We start from the raw sequence: 17,588 nt of genomic DNA, 5'->3' as shown, positions 1-17,588 counted from the left end.
TTCTAACTTGAGATATAAAAATTAGTTTCTTATGGAAAATAAGTAATGTGAACACACATATGGGATAGTGGTAAATCAATTTTAGGTAGAAGAGACAGCACCGTGTTCACGCAGTTGTATCAGACCCATGGCCTTAGATATTCCCTGCTCTGTCTCTGCTTGTCTTGCCTGCCTAATATCACTGGTTTTGTTCTACTGTTCTCCCTGCCCTTTGCTTGACATCTGGTGTTCTCTGTCTATAGTTGCATTTCTATGTGTGTATATCCACAGTCTGGCAGGTTTTCCTCCCAAACAGTTTATTTATTAAACACTGTGGTCTCATGTCTGATCATGGACCTTCAACATGATTGTTCTTCCTGACTCAGTGAAAGAGTCAGATTCAAATAATCATAACCTCCTTATGTTTTAAGTAATAATATATGTAATCTAGGAAACCTCTGTTTTTATTGGTTATACTTCAAAGTCTTACCATATGTTTACTTACATTGAGAATATCACACTTTGGTAGCAATCTTTTTTTCTTAGGAAGATTCTGACTATTGGGGTTGACCTAATTTTAATATTCTTTCCATAAAAAATTCTTCTCCTAAAGTGGTGTTGGTTTAGTTGCTAAGTCATGTCTGGCTCTTACAACCCCATGGACTGTAGCCTACCAGGTGCCTCTGTCCATAAGATTCTCCAGGCAAGAATATTGGAGTGGGTTGCCATTTCCTTCTCCATCTCCTAATGTAATCCATTCTTTTTTGAGGGAGAGTATTAAGTTTTCCCTTGAACCACACCAATTACAATAATTTGTTTGTAATACTGTGTTATTATGATTGTAGCATAGATGGCCCAAACTGAGGCAGATAAATTTATGTGAGCTGGAAGGAAAGAGTACATGTAGTTGACAATAGGCAGTTTAAAAATAATAATTAAGTAAATAAAGAATGTTATAAGCCAGAGGAGAGTTTTTAGGATTTGAAAGAGAAATAGTTATACCACAAGTATGAATTATTTTAGTGAGTTTTGATAGAATTCACAAAAAAAGAGTAGCTTAAGAAACACTGAGATATTTGGATGAAAATTATATTTATGCAGTAGAGATGTATATCACCTTTTGTCATCATTTACCAATATTGCAGTCTGATTAAATAGTCATGAAGAGTCTTTCTGATTTTGATTTGCTTTCTTATTTGTATTTTTATCTATGTAAGAAATTCAGTATGATTATTTTTGTTTATTTGGAACTTCTTTTTCTATTTATAAATTACTAAAACATATATAATTACTAAATTTGTAATAGTTTTATTTTACCAAGAACTTTGGAATTGCTTTGGCTCAAGGAAAAAAAATTATCTATTTCTCCATTTGAAAATGGGAATATGTGAATTATACAACTAGAAAATATACATATATATATATATATATATATATATATATATATATATATTGTTGTTGTTGTTAGCTTTGGTTAAAGTTAAGGCTAATCATTTTAAGTGATTTACTCTAAGTAAAAATAAATCATAGCTGCTACAGTTGGATTCTGTTCCTATGAGATTTTCACAGTAGTAAATTCTGGGCAGGTGGCAGAGTTTTAATCAAAGTCTTCTACTTCAGGAAAAGGAATATTATTTTTCTTTGAAAAATGCTGCATACTGTATCTAATGTAGGTACTTCCTCAAATACACACTATCTAGGATGTCTTCTGGCATGCTTTGAATATAGAGTTCCTTTTACCATTGTCACCACATCTCTTGCAGACAGAAAATAAGATCTAATTCCTGTCCAGGGTTTTATAATAAACACTGTAGAACCTCATAGAAATCTGAATGTGCAACCTCATGAGGAATGTTTGTTTACCAGTGCTCTGGTAAAGAGTGGGACTCTGAACAGACGCATTTGTATGAAGGTAAGTAAGAACTGTGAGTATACAAATATTCACATAAGTAGTTTCCTCTTTCTTGAAAGAGAGGAAAGAGCAGTCTTCTCTAGCCTACACACTACATTACTGCCTCATTTGAAAAAAAAAAAAAGCCCTGTCATATAAAGATGTTTATTACTCTCATGAACTTCCTCCTTCATCCCTTACTGCTTCCAAACAGCTAACCAGGGTCAAGTCACAGGAAAGTCCAAACAAGAAATGTAGACTCACATCATTGAAAATGCTTCATAGAGTAACTATGTGTTTTGCTTTACTTACAGAAACAACTATTAGATCTGTGGCAAAGAACTATAAGACATAGCTGCTAATGTAGGAAAGATTGAATAGTCCACTTTTTCTTTGATTGTAGGTAGTGACAATGTCTTAACACACTCTGCTATTCTGGGTGTGGTAGCTTAGGAGTGAAAAGGATTTGAACTTAATTAACATTTAGAGGACTTAGATCTCAAAGTTTCTGGGAGGGGGATTTGGGAAGTATGATACTAGTATGTCCATGTTCAGTGCATATGAAAGAGCCCAATTTAAAAAAAAAACTGTGTACTGACTGATATGACAATTGAGATTTTTCTCTTTTTTTTTTATGTTTTAAAAAATATCTTTATTACCAGTGCTTTTAAACCCTGCTCCACCTGCCTTGGAGAATAAATGTAACTTCCAACACAACGTGCAAGTTTCTTTTCTTTTTATTTATGGCAATCATATTGTTTTAATTAATTAGTTTATTTTAATTGGAGGCTGAAAACTTTAAAATATTGTAGTGGTTTTTCCATACATTGGCATGAATCAGCACATGTGTCCCCCATCCTGAATACCCCTCCCACCTCCCTTCCCGTCCCATCCTTCAGGATTGTCCCAGTGCACCGGCTTTAAGTGCCCTGTTTCATGCATCAAACTTGGACTTGCCATCTATTTCACATATGGTAATATACAGATTTCAATGCTATTCTCTCAAATCATCCCACACTTACCTTTTCCCACAGAGTCCAAAAGTCTGTTCTTTATATCCGTGTCTCTTTTGCTGTCTTGCATATAGGGTCATCATGACCATCTTTCTAAATTCCACATATATGTGTCAATATATTGTATTTGTTTTCTTTCTAACTTATTTCACTCTATATAATAGGCTCCAGTTTCATCTACCTCATTAGAACTGAGTCAAATGAATTCTTTTTAGTAGCTGAGTAATATTCCATTGTGTATATGTACCACAGCTTTCTTAACCATTTTCCTGCTGATGAACATCTAGGTTTCTTCCATGTCCTGGCTATTGTAAACAGTGTTGCAATGGGGTACACCTGTCTCTTTCATTCTGGTTTCCTCAGTGTGTATTCCCAGTAGTAGGATTGCTGGGTCATATGGCAGTTTTATTTCCAGTTTTTTAAGGAATCTTCACACTGTTCTCCATAGTGGCTGTACTAGTTTGCATTCCCACCAACAGTGTAAGAGGGTTCCATTTTCTCCACACCCTTTCCAGCATTTATTTTTTGCAGACTTTTTGATGGCAACCATTCTCATCAGCGTGAGATGCTACCCTACTGTGGTTTTGATTTGCATTTCTCTGATAATGAGTGATGTTGAGCATCTTTTCATGTGTTTGCTAGCCATCTGTATATCTTCTTTGGAGAAACGTCTGTTTAGTTCTTTGGCCCATTTTTTGATTTGGTCATTTATTTTGCTGGAATTGAGCTGCATGAGCTGCTTATATATTTTTGAGATTAGTTATTTGTCAGTTGCTTCATTTGCTATTATTTTCTCCCATTCTGAAGGCTATCTTTTAACCTTGCTTAGAGTTTCCTTCGTTGTGAAAAAACTTTTAAGATTAATTAGGTCCCTTTTGTTTATTTTTGCTTTTATTTCCATTACTCTGGGAAATGGGTCATAGAGGATCCTGCTGTGATTTATGTCAGACAGTGTTTTGCCTTTGTTTTCCTCTATGAGTTTTATAGTTTCTGGTCTTACATTTAGATCTTTAATCCATTTTGAGTTTATTTTTTATATGGTGTTAGAAAATGTTCTACAATCATTCTTTTACAGGTGGTTGACCAGTTTTCTCAGCACCACTTGTTAAAGAGATTGTCTTTTCTCCATTGTATATTCTTGTGATGACAATCATAATATACTCTATGAAGTTAAGTGTTAGTCAGTCAGTCATATCTGACTTTTTGTGACCCCATGGACTGTAGCCTCCCAGGCTCCTCTGTCTGTGGAATTCCACATGCAAGATTTACTGTAGTGGCTTGTCATTTCCTTTTCCAGATCTTCCTGAACCAGGGATTGAACTCGGGTTTTCCACATTGTTGGAAAATGTTGAGCCACTAGGGAAGCCCTACTATAGTCTATAAATGTATCCAATCAACAGGTTGTACAACTTAAACTTACACAGTGTTACATGTCTAATATAGTTCAATAAAAAAAGAAAAAAAGCCTAGGATCTTTTTTAAAGTGCTATTTTACTTTAGGGGAACTAAAATAACCTTGATGTGCAGTGGAAGAAATCACAACATGTGAAATTCCTTAAATAAAATTTTATTGACTTCAAATATGTTTGCCTTATGTTTCATGGAACTGAAAAAAGAAAACTATGTTTAAAAACCTGTCTGTAGACAAAGAGTTTTTGGACATGAGGCACTCACCCTGGTTTGAAATTTGATGTAGTTTCGTTTTGTATTGTTTCTCCCAAGAAAAAAATGTGGTGTGGTTCTAATTCCCAGTGCCTCAGAATGTGAATTTATCTAGCAATAGTCTTGTGGTGTAAGTGCCTGACAATCAATTTTTTGGAGTGTAACGTAAATAGCTAACATTAGGCTTTTGGTTGTCCAGCTAAGCGTTTCAAAGTCATCCATCTTTAGCATCAATAGCTATACAACCAGATAAGGAGCCAGACCTCTCCATCCATGTAGTTCACCTTTTACAAAACCCTGGGTGATCTATATCTGACCATTCACAAGACCGCAGATTTTCCCTCCTGTGATTTAGCTGCACTCTTATGTTTTAAATTCACCAATAAAAAGTGAACCCTAGGATACATAGGCACCCCATCACTGAGGCCAGTGAAGGAAGAATCTCAGAGTCTTTTTTTCTCTCCTCAACATCTCTCTCTTTCTCATCTCTATCTGTGTCTCTGTCTGTGTCTCAACATTTCCCTGTGTGGTCCCAGGCATGCTGCATAACCTTCATGACCCCTGAGTAATACACCTTCTTTTTTCAGACTTCTCTGCTGGTTGCTGCTGAGGTGCATCTTGCATTCATAATATGAACCACAAGGGTCCACTTAGTCACAGCGTTGGTTCTGACTGGAAAAATGTCTACTGGGGCTCCCCAGGAGCACCAAGTGCAGGGGGTAGCCAGGATTCCTATTTAACAGCATTACTCTCCATTGGCTGAGACTGACATATTTACAGAGGTAGTGAAGTTATATATTTTCCCTATAGGGGTAAAAAGATTATATCGTTTTAAGAACTGATTTAAAATTTTGGGGAGGTTATTTGCTACATTAAAGCAGTTCCTAAAAAAGAAAAAGAAAATAAAAGCACAAGATGTCTTGCAAAATCTCAAGTCAACTGGTCTGGCCATACAGACATACCAAAATGAGAAAGGCTACATAACTGGATGGTATTTTTCTATTTGACATTGATATATAAAAAAAAAAAAAAAAAAAGGTTACATTAGATAAAGTTCCCTGGGAAAAGTTTAGTTGCTATATTCCTATGTAAACATAAAGATCACATGTCTTTTTGATAAATTATCCTAACCTGGTAAACTGTGTTTTTTGTGTGCACTTTAGAGTTTATTTTAAAACTCTATAGTGCAAATAAAAACAGTCACCTGAATAATGAGAAGACTTCAAGGATAAAATGGACAGACAACTGAATAAAATAAATGATTTTCTCAAGCAATAATGCAGATTTCACTGTCTGATCTCATACTGGATGAAATCAGAATTCCAGGTCTTTGTGAATAACTTAAAATTTCTTCCTTCAGATTCTAAACAAGCCTCCACAAGTTAAGACTAATAGTAAACAATGGGAACCAGGTTTCACAATTGTGTGACATTCTTTATTATGTAAGACAGTAAATCATATTGAAATAACTCAAAATTACATTCTAGTTCTAGTTTTACCACTAAAACTAAAAATGTGTGATCTTGGGGAAATGAATGAAATGTTCTCAGCCTTAGTATCTTCAAATATAATATGAGGATTCCTGTTCTTGTTACCATAAATATTAGATGTGATCCATTAAACTGTGGTTATGTGATTGGAATCTACTGTGGGAGTTTTGAGCAATGAAGGAATATAATCAGAACAAGATGAAAGAGAATCATATGGGTTAATAACAAGTTGTTATAGGCCAGAATAGAAGTAGGCATACCTGGCAGGAGGCTGCTGCAGTGGCCAGGGAGGAAATGGGGTAGGGATGATTAAATTTGCTGAGCAGATACAAACATTGATCTGGAATTGTTTGATCATTTACCCTGTGTTCAACTTGGTTAACACAAGTAGAGACAGCAGAATTTCTTAAAGGTATGAATAAGTCATAGAAGACTAGTAGAGGAGTGAAGAAGACTGTAAGCTTTATTGTCTGAGCAAAGGCATTGAAGGTGGTATGTTGAATGAGATGGGGAACAACTTTTATATTGTGAAAAACTCTTAATTTTGTTTTATAAATACTAAATTGTTATCCAAATTCAAATGTCCAAAACTGGAGGTATTGCATATACAAACGTTAAAATTAGAGTAGGAATAGAGGCTCAAGACAAAATTGGAACTGCTTCAGTATTCATTTGACAGGAAAATGTGGAATATCCAAATAAGACCTTCAGAAAGAAGCCTCAGTGTGTTCTGAGACAGCCCAGGGGAACTTATATTCATAGCTCCATTACTCTTACTGAATGTGGACATTAGTTTAAGTTTGTCTCAAGTATTACACCTTTGTAAGTTTATATATGGTTTACATATTCATGGAATTCCCTTCTCATTTTCCCTTAGGATTCTGTCAATATGCTTATAATGTCACTTTTTACATTTGTCTGGGCTTCCCAGGTGACAGTGGTAAGGAATCCCCCTACCAATTCAGGAGATGCAAGAGACATGAGTTAGATTCCTGGGGCAGGAAGTTCCCCTGGAGTAGGAAATGACACCCCACTCCAATATTCTTGCATGGAAAAATACCATGAACAAGGGAGCCTGGCAGGCTGCAGTCCATGGGGATGCAAACAGTCAGACATGACTGAGCAGATACAAACATTGATCTGGAATTGTTTGATCATTTACCCTGTGTTCAACTTGGTTAACACAATGTCTATGATACACTGGGATCATATAGATACTCCATACTACCAATTTTAAATAAATGGATACATAAAAGATGAAATTTACACTGAATTTAAAAGTTTTCCCCTTTGTGTTTTAGGTAAACTGATTCTAATACATGAACTGAGCTCTTATACAGACTTGATGAAACCAAGGAACACTGTAACAGAATGTGTCCTCTTGGGGCTGAATGAATGTGTCCAGGGTCAGAAAATACTATTTGTAGTCTTCTTGCTCATCTACATTGTGACTATTGTGGACAACCTACTCATTGTCCTGACTGTGGTGTTCAGTTCAATTCTAAATTCCCCTATGTGCTTCTTTCATGGCTACTTATCATTTATGCTGGTGCTACAGCTGCTAAGTAGCTTCAGTAGTGTCCGACTCTGTGTGACCCCATAGACGGCAGCCCACCAGGTCTCCCCATCCCTGGGATTCTCCAGGCAAGAACACTGGAATGGGTTGCCATTTCCTTCTCCAATGCATGAAAGTGAAGAGTGAAAATGAAGTCGCTCAGTTGTGTCTGACTCTTAGCAACCCCATGGACTGCAGCCTACCAGGCTCCTCCATCCATGGGATTTTCCAGGCAAAAGTACTGGAGTGGGGTGCCATTGCCTTCTCCGACTTATCATTTATAGATGATGTTTACTCTACTATTGTCACCCCAAAAATGATTATAAACTTACTTTATGAGAAGAAAACCATTTCCTTCCAAACTTGCATGACCCAGCTTTTTATAGAGTACTTACTTGGTGATATGGAGGTTTTACTCCTGGTGGTCATGGCCTATGACCGCTTTGTGGCCATCTGCAAACCCGTGCATTATTTGACCATCATGAATCAGCAAATGTGTGTTATGCTTCTTCTCCTGGCCTGAGTTGGTGGGTTTTTACATGCTGTAGTTCAACTTCTCTTTGTTTACAGCCTTCCCTTCTGTGGCCCCAATGTCATTGACCACTTCATCTGTGACATGTACCCCTTGTTGAAACTTGCCTTCACTGACCCCTACATTATTGGCCTCACAGTATTTGCCAATGATAGGGTGATCTGTGTGGTTATCTTCATGCTCTTACTCATCTCCTATGGGGTCATTCTGCACTTCCTGAAGAATCTTAGTCAGGAAGGGAGGTGCAAAGCCTTGTCCACTGGTGCTTCCCATATCACTGTGGTGGTCCTCTTTTTTGTGCCCTGCATTTTTCTGTATGTTAGACCTCCTTCCACTTTACCCATTGATAAATTATTGACTGTATTCTGTACCATTATCACTTCTATGCTGAATCCTCTAATCTATAATCTGAGAAATGGAGAGATAAAAAGTGCCATGAAAAAGCAGTGGATCAGAAAAAGACAATGAGGCAGTGCAATATGTATCACCTATTTTCAGTGAAAAATTGCTGTTTCCACATAACATATGTATGCTTATTTAACTATAGTAAATTTCCCTCAGATTTAATGAAGTGGGCAGATTAAAAACATTTATTATATGAATACTTTCAATGATAAAAATATACTTTAAGTTTTTCATATTTTATAAGTATATATATTTAGAAAACTTTTGCAATTTCTTAGGAAAATATACAGAGCTTTTATACCAGGGTCCAGCCCTGGTTGGATCCAGGGATTCCCTCAGGATGATGGCGTTGGCAATTAGAATAGCAATGCAAAGAGATTTTAGAGGCTCATTATAACTGGTTTACATGGAAAATCAATATAACCCGTGACACCAGATTTGCTCTGACCACGGAGGCCGCAGGTGCTCTCTTGAATCGCTGAAGTTGCCCCACCTTGGGCACCTTCTCGAGTGGGTCTTATAAGCACAGGCAAGTAAGTGGTCTCAGAGAACCTCCGCACTCCAATTATTTTGGCCTGAAGGAAGATCAGAAGAGAAAAGGAGGAAAAGGAAACAAGAAAGAATGATACGAGGAGACCAAGCTTTGAGAAAGGCCCCTAGTTTTATTTTCAAAGGGAGCTTATATACCTTAAGTTGTGCATAGAGGATAATAGGGGGTGGGAAATCATGCAAAGTCAGCAGTCTTTGATCCTTATCAAGACCAGGCTTTCTTTTCTGCAAACTTATCGTATACAAATGGTTTAGGTGATTTACATCATCTTCTGGCCAGAAGGCCTGTTAACATTTTATGACTCTGATAAAGGTTTGTCAACCATAAGACTTATTTTCTATAAGAGTAATTATTTAAAAGTTTGGTGCCATCCTCCAAAGGTGTTAGATAAAGTTGCATTCCTATAGGGCATAGGTGCAGTGGGCTTTCAACAAAGGAAAGAATTTATTAGCTTAAGGGTCTAAAGTTGTTAGCACCAAGGCCACCACTTATTTTTTCTATGTACCAACTATATTAATTAATACACTTTCAAGGATACAATACAGGGGATGTGGAAACTTTGCAGCAAGCATTGGCTCAACAATGAAATCTTCTACTAGTTCTATTCTAACAATTTCTAACTCCCGAGAAGCTCTATACTATTTGAATATCTTAAGCTTCCCCTGCCTCTCAGGGTTGGGAGACTGTAAACAATCCTATGGGTAGCTGTAGGAGTCCGGGTAAACCTGTCAGGCAAGTTAGAGAGCCATCTGAGGGGTTTGGATTGAAACACTCCTATTATGCCCAAGAGGCTAATTAGCTAGAGCTCTAAGTTGATTTCCTTCAGAGAAAGGTGGTTGGGGATAGCCCCCCGTTAATGTCAGAGGAGTTGGTGAAAGTCGTAAAATAGTAAAACAGACAGATTCTGGTTTTGGGGTAGATGCTCAGGCAGGTCCAGGGGGTGCCTCTTGAGTTCTGACTCGCCTTTGCATATCAGGCCTCTCCGCATGACCTTTGTCATGGGTGGCAACTCCCATGCTGCCTCCAGGCACTTTTAAATGTGAAATTATCTCTGTTAGACTATGTATGTATGGTCTATGTAATGACTTATCCTATGATAATGCAGGGTTTTTCATGTTTCTATCTTAAATAATTCATTTTTTCAGAGTTAATATGACTCATTATAGATTTCAGACAAAGGAAATATGAAATAAGAAGTAGAAAATTGATTCACTCCTCTTTAAACAGGGACAGCCAATATTAATGTTTGAAGTTTAGCTTATTTTTGTATCTATCAGATATTTTATCACATTATTTTGTTCATATTGCTTAGCATATTAATGTAGAAGAATAGTGGTTTTTCAGAGTTACAGTATTAATCATAAAGATACTATGTGAAAATAAATTGTGTGAACAAGGTAGACATGCATAAAATAACTAAATTGTACTTATTTTCCCAAATGGGAAGTCATATTATCTCAAGTTTTCCAGCTTTGTTAGTGTTATATTTTCATAAAGATAATCACTTCCTCTTCCAGGTAGTTTAGAACATCAGATTGGACCTCTGCTATTTTTCAGTATCCCCTTACTCTTGTTCATTTACAGTGTTTCATAGCCTTCTATAGAGACCAGTCTCTGTCTTTCATGAGTAAATTTAGTGTAATCCATAATCCATGCATTTCACATATGTACTACAGAACTTGAGCATTATCCTTGTTAAAAAAAAAAAAAAAAGATACTGCATGTATGCCATTCTGATCTCTCTTATTGGTGAAATACAGATTATTAAGTAATAAAGAGGCCAGAATATATTGTTTTATTGGGCAAAGATATCATTCATAAAATCCTCTCTCTGTCTCTGTGTCTGAATTAGGCTTGAAACTAAGTATTATCTGCCCTTAATGTGTTTGGAAACATGTGATTGAAGAAACATTATCTTGCTTCCCTTATTTAGTCAAATTCATGAGAGGCATAAGTGTATGTGACAAAGGATGTTTTTTACTAGTAAATCACACTGCATGAGGAAATTTCATCTCTATTTAATACTTCAAGATTTCTTGTTGTTCAGGTGCAAAATTGTGTCTGACTCTTTGCAACCCCATGGGCTGCAGAACTCTGAACTTCTCTGTCCTTCACTATCTCCCAGAGTTTGCTCAACCTCATGTCTGTTGAATCAGTGATGCCAACCAAATATCTCATCTTCTGGCACCCCCTTCTTCTCCTGGCCTCAGTCTTTCCCAACATCAGGGTCTTTTCCAAAGAGTTGGCTCTTTGCATCAGGTGGCCAAAGTATTGGTGCTTCAGTTTCAGCATCAATACTTCCAATAAATATTCAGGATTACTTTCCTTTAGGATGGACTATTTGGATCTCCTTGCGGTCCAAGGGACTCTAAAGAGTCTTCTCTAACACCACAGTTCAAAAACATCAGTTCGTCAGTGCTTAGCTTTCTTTATAGTCAAACTCTCACATCCATACATGACTACTGGAAAAACCATAGCTTTGACTAGATGGAACTTTGTTGACAAAGTAATATCTCTGCTTTTTAATATGCTGTCTAGGTTGGTCGTAACTTTTCTTCCAAGGAATAAGCGTCTTTTAATTTCATGGTTGCAGTCACCATCTTCAGACCCCATCAAAAAAAGTCTGATTGTTTCCATTGTTTCCTCAACTGTTTGCCATGAATTGATGGGACCAGAAGCCATGATGTTAGGTTTCTGAATGTTAAGTTTTAAGCCAACTTTTTCACTCACATCTTTCACTTTCATTGAGCGATTTCACTTTCACTTTTCACTTTCATGCATTGGAGAAGGAAATGGAAACCCCTCCAGTGTTCTTGCCTGGAGAATCCCAGGGACAGGGGAGTCTGGTGGGCTGCCGTCTATGGGGTTGTAGAGAATCGGACGCGACTGAAGTGACTTAGTGGCAGCAGCAGCAGCAGCAAGAGGCTCTTTAGTTCCTCTTTGCTTTCTGTCATAAGGGTAGTGTCATCTGAATATCTGAGGTTATTGATATTTCTCCAGGCAATCTTGATTCCACTCTCAAAAGTCTTCTCCAGCACCACAATTTGAAAGCATAAATTCTTCAGTTTTCAGCCTTCTTTATGGTCTAACTGTCACATCCATATGTAAGTACTGGAAAAAACATAGCTTTCACTGTAATGAGTTTGTCAGCAAAGTGATGCTTCTGCTCTTTAATATGCTGTCTATGTATGTCATAGCTTTCCTTCCAAGGAGCAAGCATCTTTTAATTTTAGGGCTGCAGTCACAGACCACAGTGATTTTGGAGCCCAAGTAAATAAAGTATCCCTGTTTCTATTGTTACCTCATCTATTTGCCTTGAAGTGATGGGACTGGATGCCCTGATCTTAGTATTTTGAATGTTGAGTTTTAAGCCCACTTTCTCATTCTCCTCTTTCACCTTTATCAAGAGGTGGTTTAGTTCCTCTTCATTTTCTGCCATCATCTTTAAGTCTTCTCAAGCACAATGAAAGTGAAAGTGAAGTCGCTCAGTCCTGTCCGACTCTTTGCGACTCCATGGACTGTAGCCCACCACGCTCCTCCGTCCATGGGATTCTCCAGGCAAGAATACTTGAGTGCGTTGCCATTTCCTTCTCAAGGGTATCTTCCCAACCCAGGGATCGAATCCAGGTCTCCCGCTTGTGGGCAGACGCTTTAACCTCTGAGCCACCAGGGAAGTCAAGCACAATACTACTTACCAAATAACATCAAACATTTGCATTTATCAAAATTTATTAACTTTTCAACTTTTGGTTGTTTTTATAAAATGAAAGTTTGAATCTCCTTCCAAATTTCTAAGTTAACCCTTTATAATGTGTTGTTATTTGGAAGGTAGAGCCCTCAAGGATGGGATTAATGACCTTATGAATGAAATGCTATAGTCAGTTGATGCTTCTGCCATGTGAAGACCATCAACTATAAAACAGACCCTCATCATAAATGGAATCTGTGGACTACTCTGTCTTGAATTTCTGAATATAACTGAAAAACAAATCCTTAATTTTTAAGCCACCTAACTATCCTTAGAATTCTTTAATAGCAGCCCAAACACAGCAAGCAGAAATTTAGTTAATTATAAAATTTTTATAGTATTTTTCAAGTCATGATTTAAGAAACTTTGTTAATTGTCTATGTTCATTGTTCTATGCTCCATGAAATCAGGGGAATTAATTGTATTTGCATTCTCTGTTCCTAGAAACAATGAAAGTACTTTTAGAATGTCTTTTAAGTATTTACTTTGAAGAAGATGGCATGCTTTAATATTTTGTTTTCCAATCTAGGAAAAGATGTGCATTGTGAAGAATTGATTGATGACTCAATAAAAATTTGTCATTGTCTCTGTAGAGTGTACATAAACCTCACTTTTTGTCTTCAAAGAAGATTCTCTTATTTTCATTTGATTCACATTCTGTATGAGCTTCTCAGAGGGTGTTCGGTGTTTTTTGCTGGCATGTTTTACAGTTTAGTCCTCAAAGCCACAAGTATATATCTGTATCCAAATGTGCACAGGTCTGTATCCAACACTATACAAGTTTGTGTTCCACCACAGACTCAGATCTATAGCTAACCTCATTTGAATCTGTGTGACCACATGGGGGGACTCCCTAGTGGCTCAGACAGTAAAGAATTCACTTGCAATGCAGGAGACCTGGTTTCAGTCCCTGGGTCAAGAGGATCCCCTGGAGAAGTGAATGGCAACCCACTCCAGTATTCTTGCCTGGAGAATCCCATGGACAGAGGAGCCTGGCAGGCTACAGTTCAGGGGGTCACCACTTGCACAATTTAGTGGAAAGTCTTAGTGAATTTAATTAAGCAAAAGTCAACCTTGGACACACTCCATTTCTAAGACTCAGTGATAAATAGGGTTTGAAATCATAAAAGTCCTCTTTGCCTCTGTTGAAAAAAATAGATTATTTCTTTTAAGAGCTGATATAAGTTTCAGGAGATCCTTTGTCAGGCTGAAAGCATTGCATTAAAAAAATGGCAAGGAAAAAACAGAATTTTTCTCAAAATCCAAAGTCAACTAGTCTGGCTGTACTGATATGACAAAGTGAGAAGGGGTAAACAATTCAATAGTATTTTTCTATTTTGAAGTTAAAAAGAAATTACCAGAGACAAATTTTCCTGGAAAATATCTTGTTCTCCTTATATAAATATAAGATTCATGTTAATTACTGCTAAATGTACACTGTGGGATTTCTTTTAAACAATCTATAGTGCAGATCACATTGTTCTAAATAAACAGAAGAATCCATGGAAGAAATGAAGAGACAGCTAAATTAAATCAAACATACCTTCAGATAATATTGCAACCTTTAGGCCTCCATCATCATATTGGATTAAAGCAAAACAAAATCAGGTATTTATAAGTGATTTTAAAACTTTCCTTCTGATTGTGAACATGTTTCCCCCAATGTAAGACTAATATTAAATGGTGGGAATTATGATTCACAATTGCGGACTTTACTTAGCAATAAATTAAATCATTTTGAAACACATCAAATTTAGGTTCCAATTATATTACTATTACTTAAAAATTTGGGCCCTTAGAAAATTACAAGCTATTCTTTGCTATAGCATCTTCAACTGGAAAAAGGTGAAGGTGATTACAGTACTTGTTACTATAAATATTAATTGTTATGTATTAAATTATGATAGCATGGTTGGAATAAGTGTTTTGAGCTGTTCAGTGGTAATCAGAACAAGATTTAAAGAGTATAATTTGAGCTGTTTCTGGAGAATAAATTTCTGGTGTCCAAAAGAAAGTTGAGAGACTTGGCAGGAAGCTACTTCCCTGGACCAGGAAGAAAATGATCAAAAATATGTTATACATTTTGAAAGTAGAGACAACAGTATTCCATACACTTGTATGCATACTCAATCATTTCAGTCATGTTTGACTCTTTGCAACCCTATGGACTATAGCCTGCCAGGCTCTTCTGTTTGTAAGATTCTCCAGGCAAGAATACTAAAGTGGGTTGACATACTCTCCTTCAGGGGATCTTCCTGGCTCAGGGATTGAAGGTGCATCTCCTGTGTTCTGCATTGAAGATAGATTTTTTACTGTTGAGCCAATTGGGGAAGCCCAGTATTCCATAGATATCAGGAAATAATATAATAGAAAAAAAGGAATGAATAACAAGATGTATTTTATTTATTTATTTTGGTGAGCAATTACATTGAAGATGGTGCAATTTAACGATATGGGGAACACCTTTTATATTGTGGAAAATTTTATTTTATTTTTTGTTATATGTACTGAATTGATATCCAACTATAGATGTCTAAAAGTGGAGGTGTTGTTTATGTTAAAGTGAGGGTAGAGATAAAATAGACAAAATTGAACTGACTCGCTATTCATTGATCAGGAGAAGGAGGAATCTTTCCCTTGACACTCTAAGAAAGAAATTCCAGGCCGTTCTGAGACAATACAGGGCAGTGACCTTCTATTCTTAGTTTGATTTACTAACAGGGAGTATGTTAGTCTAAGTGGATCTAAAGTGCTACACTTTTATGACATTATAAATGATATGCATTTTCCTGGAATTTCCATCCTATTTTTTCCTGTACTTTCCTTTTTTCTTTAAAATTCAGCTAAATCATTGCTTCTTCTGGGAAGCCTTCTCTGATTTTAGTCTGATTAATATATTCCTACTCTGTGATATTTAGCATTATGTGAATATCCTTCTCATGGCACCTATTTGTTGGTCTGGAATTTTCTGATCCTTCATTTTGTGTGATATCACTGAGGGAAGGGAACTGTGACTTTTGCAACTTGGGTATATTTCTATGAACTACTGGACAAAAATCAATTCTGTCTGCACATTTTTTAATTGAATGGACAAATAGAAAACTTATGGTGAATTTAAATGTGTCCCCCTTGTTTTCTAGGCAAGCTGCTTCTAATATGTGAGGTCAGCTATTGTCCAGACTAGATGGAACCAAGGAACAATGTAACTTATTTTACCTCCCGGGCCTCACAAGGAACCCAAAGGAGCAGAAAGTCCTTTTCTGTTATATTCTTGCTGTTCTACATTTTGACTGTGGTGGGCAACCTGTTCATTGTTTTGATATGATGGTCAGTAGGACACTGAATTCTCTGATGTACTTTTTCCTTACTTTCTTATCAATTATGGATGTAGATTATTCCTCTCCTATTGTGCCCAGATTAATTTCAGACTTGTTATTTGCGGAAAATACCATATCTTTTGAATCATGCATGATCCAGCTGTTCATAGAGCACTTTTTTGGTTGATCAGAGGTCTTCCTTCTGTTAACAATGGCCTATGACTGCTATGTGGCCCTCTGTAAGCCCTTGCATTTCTTGGTGATCATGAGGCAAAGGGTGTGTGTTGTGCTTCTGGTGGTGTCCGGTGTTGGAGACTTTTTGCACTCAATTATTCAAATTAGCACTATTTCTGGGCTCCCATTCTGTTGCCCCAATATCATTGATCACTTTACGTGTGATAGGTACCCCTTATTGAAACTGGTCTGTACTGACACCTGTGTCATTGGCATCTTAGTTGTGGCTAATGGAGGACTGATCTGCAGTACTGTATTCTTACTCTTACTCATCTCCTATGGAGTCATCCTGCACTCTCTGAAGAACACGAGTCAGGAAGAGAGGCAGAAAGCCCTCCAGACCTGTGGTTCCCACATTACTGTGGCTGCCTGTTTCTTTGTCCCCTGTATTTTCATATATGTAAGACCTGCCACAACCTTCCATATTGACAAATCATTGACTGTGTTTTATACAATCACAACCCCCATGTTAAAACCATTAATCCTAAGGAATTCTGAGATGACTAATGTTATGAATCAGCTCTGGAGAAAAACAAAATCAGATTAAGTATTAAATAAGTGCATTATTCATCAGGAAAGTAGTAATTTAGTATTAGGACCAATCTTCCACAATATAAAAATCTTCATAAATCTGATTCAAATTTTCTTTTAATTGCAAGCAATTAAGATAAATATAATTAAAGAATGAACTGCATGTTCATTCTACCAATGACAGTCTTCCCATTAGAATGTAAGCTGTATGATGGGTGGTTCATCACTGCCTCTAGAATGGTGGAATTTATTGACAGTATGGAATCAATAAATAATATGGAATGAATAAATAATATGTTTTATAGAGTAAAGCTGCTTTTTAAATAGTTTCTGTGTTTACCTGTATTTTCTTATCATTGTTTTAAGTCAGAGTCTTGTCTTTAATCTTTGTTCTTCTTATTGCTCAATTTAAAATGTTGAAGGCCACTATTATATTATACATACTGTGTATATCATAATATACATATTAAACTATTTATCAATTTTGTTTGCCTTAGTTATGAAATTTTAATGTAATATTTTAATTTTAAAATAAAAATTTGAAGTATGATATATAATAAGTAATATTAAAGTTGAACCCATGCAAAATGGAATAGTGCAGAATAAGGCCCTTATATATGTCATACCACAGCCTTCCAGTCCTTTCAGATGTTGTCACTGTATTTTTTTCTTAAATATCTT

The 17,588-nt window shown here is 36.5% G+C and overlaps 2 pseudogenes; both read left to right on the top strand.

Moving 5' to 3' along the window:
- The first annotated feature begins 1,444 nt into the window (after positions 1-1,444).
- Positions 1,445-8,590, top strand: LOC139178920 (olfactory receptor 4A15-like; annotated as a pseudogene).
- A 7,419-nt stretch (positions 8,591-16,009) lies between these two features.
- Positions 16,010-16,923, top strand: LOC139178919 (olfactory receptor 4A47-like; annotated as a pseudogene).
- Positions 16,924-17,588: the final 665 nt, after the last annotated feature.

The sequence above is a fragment of the Bos indicus genome, chromosome 23, assembly GCF_029378745.1.
Source record: "Bos indicus isolate NIAB-ARS_2022 breed Sahiwal x Tharparkar chromosome 23, NIAB-ARS_B.indTharparkar_mat_pri_1.0, whole genome shotgun sequence".
NCBI lineage: Eukaryota > Metazoa > Chordata > Mammalia > Artiodactyla > Bovidae > Bos > Bos indicus.
Note: the sequence above shows the minus strand (reverse complement) of the source record. Positions and strands in the feature narration are given on the sequence as shown.